Genomic DNA, 3,875 nt, shown 5'->3' with positions numbered 1-3,875 from the left:
CAGAAGAGCATCCAAGGTGGCTGTGAAAGGGGACAAAGAGACTGATCCTGTCCAGTGCTGCCTTCCCAGGGGGAATCCTGCTCAGTGCAAAGGGTCTTGCAGCCAAAAGGAACCTCCCTGGGGTCACTGCTGTCACAGACTAAGCCCATACAGAAACTTTCACTCTGCACTTCAGGGGGTTGTTCCCCACAAGGGGGGTGTTTCAGGCCCACACCATTTCCACCTGCAGAGCTGCAGCACTGGCACAAACCCTCCTCCTTCCCAGGGAGCACAGAACTGGACTGTGCCTGTGTTTCCTTAAGCAGTAACCTGGTGCTTTTCTGCTGCCAGTGCTCTGTAGGGTGGCACAGCATGACCAGAGAGCCAACAGACCTGTCAGCTGACCCTCAGCCACCCAGGGAACAGCTTCTAGCCAACCAGTGCCAGGAAAGTTTGGATGGAAGGAGAAGGAAAAGCTATTTATGTAAATCACATAGGGGCAGTCTAAAACCTTGATTCTTTTTCCAGGCCCTGCCTAGTTGGCAGCACTGGCCAGCAAGTAAGCACAGTGCTTTGATTTTGGTGGCAAGCTGTGATGAGGAGTTTAGGAACCCCTATCTTGTCACTTAAGCATTTTTAACTGTAAAGGCTGCATTGTGCAAGTCTGTCTGAGCCTTTTCACTTGATCCAGCACTTAAAGAATCCCAGACAAAGGCAGGCTGTAGTTTTACATCACCTAAAGCTGGCATGATTAAAGTTTCTTACCACTGTTTAACCTGCAGCAGTGCAGACAAGGTAATGCCTTCAAGCTCCAATATGTCTTGTCTTAGCAACAGCAGGAGGCAGGAATCTGGAATCATTCTCCCCTCACAACAAGACAGGCAAAGTTCTCTCCAAAAGCATTTGGCAGTACAGGGAGCACTTGGGGAGTGGCAGGAAGGAGAGAGTTTACTGTTACCCACTGTGTCAGATGATCTTATAAACCTGTCTGTGCACTGAACGTTTCCAATAAACTCAAATCTGCCATGAACACAGCAGAGTTAAGGATGCCAAGTGTGACAGGAGCCAACTGAAGGACAACTGAAGCCCAGGGTGAGGGCCCTGGGCCAGTGGCACAGGACAGGTCAGGTGCCCAAGCACAGCAGTGGGCTCCAGAGTTGGGCATTTGCTCACAGGCACGTGTTCAGAGAGCCAAGCTGTGGAGCAAGAGCAACCCACTTGCTCTTGGTGCTCCCTCTCCCTAATGAGCTCTTGGAACACCCCTGAATTGTATCTCCAGCACTCACAGCTAAGAGGCTGCTCTGAGCTGCTGGTAACTTGAGGGTGCATCTGTTTCCCTGAACTGCAGATTCTTTCCCCAGCAACACCCCACTTTTTGTCCTCAAGGCCCACAGCTCCCACCCAGCCACCACCCATGGAGATAAAGCTGCTTATCTTGAACATAAATCCCCACAAAGAACTTGAGGTATAGTCAACACTTACTTTTGAAACTGGCCTTTGTCTCCAGTCCTCTCACTTTGCAGGGTTTTCTTCCATTTTTAGCAGCTTTGAAAGAGTTTCTCCTGATCAGGTGCTGTCAGCTGGACAGTTCCTGCATGGAGAAGCCAGAAGAGGATCCAGGAGGAGCTGTGCTCTGACAAGCCTTGGCTCTTGCCTCCTGAAGCCACAGCAGCTGGGCCCAGCTGAAGGACAGGGATGATGCTCAGGGATCAGGTACATTGATAACAGGATACAAGAGGCCTCTTGACTTCCCCATTCAACCCACACCTGCCTGGACCAACTCCTGGTCTTCAGCACTGGAGTTCCTGAAGCTGCTGGTGGCTGCTGGGGTGTCCAAGTCTCACCCTTCTGCACACACCACTCCCACCTAACTGGATTTGTTTCAGGGCCAGGGCCTCGTGGCCAGCACAAAGTAACCTTCCAAGAGACAAAGCTCAACACCAGGCAGAAGAGCCACCCAGGCAAATCAGAGCAGAGCTCTGGGAAGAGCTGAAGGCACTTGTGGTTCTACTCATGAACTTGTCTTTCTGCAGATGTCTTGAGATACCAACAGGATCAAAGGCTCTCTCTCTTCCCACAGAGAATCTCCATGTCATTCCCAAACAGGGATTAGAGGAGAGTTTCAAGTAAGAGAATGTTCCTTTTTGGGGTTGTGAATGCATTGTGTGGGCAGGTGTAGGAGGGAAAGCAAGACACTGGACTTTTTAAAGCTGGGAACCTGATCAGCTGCTGAGAAGGGGTTGACTCGTGGGATGCAAGATCCCTGTTCAGATCCCAACCACAGGGGAACATCCCAGGTTTTCAGGGTGGTGAGAACTGCCAGTGGGTCTCTGTTTCATCCCAACACCAACAAATCCAAAGGGCAGCTTCTGCAGAACTGGAAGAACACTGGCTTCAAGCTTCTCCACAGCCTGTTGCTCCCTTATTCTCAAGTGCAGCTCACAGCTACAGAGCCACAAAATGATGACAGCTTTTGATCACTGACCTGCCTGAGTGTGTTGGCATCAATCAACAGGCCACTCTGTAAATAACTTCTAATCATTTATTTTGATTCATAATTGCATCCATTTGGAAACACTGAATACAATGCAAAATGGACACAAACACACACACACACTCCAGTCCTTTCAACAAATACTTTTCACAGAGTTTCTTCCTAAAGCTTGGGGTGGAGGGGGGAAAAACCCCAAACAAACACACACACACACTCTCCAAGGTAACAGTTTTCCAGAGCCCATCACTCTTCACAATCTCATTAGAGGAGTTCCACAAAGCCAAGCTCTTGGGAGGCTGAATTCCCACGTTTCAGAAAGCACCTCAACTGTCCACAGAAAGATTTTTCACTGTAAAAACAGCCCAATAGTGGAAGAACAACTTGGGAAACTGCAGAGCTGTTCTCTGAAGGCAACAGAGGAGAACACATCCACAACCACACAGGCTTCCTGCCCTAATGAGGCAATATACATTCATACAGAGGGAGAAAACCAAGCAGGTTATTAAGACATTAGGCAGTGAGGCAGTATCCATTTTATCTTCAGAAGAAATTTTACAGCAAATGGTTTCATTAAGACACTTGAAAGCAACTGACTCTGAAGGAAAAAAAATAAAGCACCATCATAGCATGAAGGCTGAAATGTGATGAGGAGTCACAGGCAGCACCAGGCTCACACCAGTGGCTTTTGTCACTTGAGGACAAGTTAAACAGAGGAACAGTCCAGGTGGGGACCTGTGACTTGCCTGCAAGAAAGCACGAGGGGGAAGACACTGCCAAGAAACCAGGTACAGGGTGTATCTCGTGGGGCACAGTTCCTGGTGTTCCTGGACACAGCAGGGTGCTGGTGTCTGGACACAGAGGGTTTAACAGCAGCAGGATCAGAACCCTGGCCCCTCAGGAGCTGCCCTGGTCTGCAGAAGTCCACGCTACTTGTGACACAACAAAGACCTCTGAAAAGGTCGTGGTTAAAGCAGGAGGGATGAATTTCCACCTCTGGCCAGAGAAACATCAAGGCTAGCTGTCACCCAAACCCCTCCCTGCTTCTCACCAGCTCTTGGTCCTCTCTTCTGCCCCAGGGAAAGCTGTTCAGGGGCCAGCAGGACGTGGGTTGCTGCCCTGCCAGGTACCTGCTCACAGTTTTACAGGGGAGACACTGTTCCTCACCTCAGGGACACACACTCTTGACCCACAAGTCACCTGTGAGATGCAGCCTGCTCCCACTGCTCCAAAAACACCCAGAGCCCAAGGACTGACTCCTTATGCCCACACTTCAACATTTTTTTACCCCTGTGACCAACAAGCAGCTCAGGAAGAAAATAACTTAGAAAAGAGCTTGTCCTTCAGTGCCCAAGGGATCACAGCAGCCTGCCCTTGCTGGAAGTGCAACAGGGAGAGTTACCCT

Source organism: Merops nubicus, unplaced genomic scaffold (assembly GCF_000691845.1).
Source record: "Merops nubicus isolate BGI_N331 unplaced genomic scaffold, ASM69184v1 scaffold8509, whole genome shotgun sequence".
Taxonomy (NCBI): Eukaryota; Metazoa; Chordata; class Aves; order Coraciiformes; family Meropidae; genus Merops; species Merops nubicus.
Note: the sequence above shows the minus strand (reverse complement) of the source record.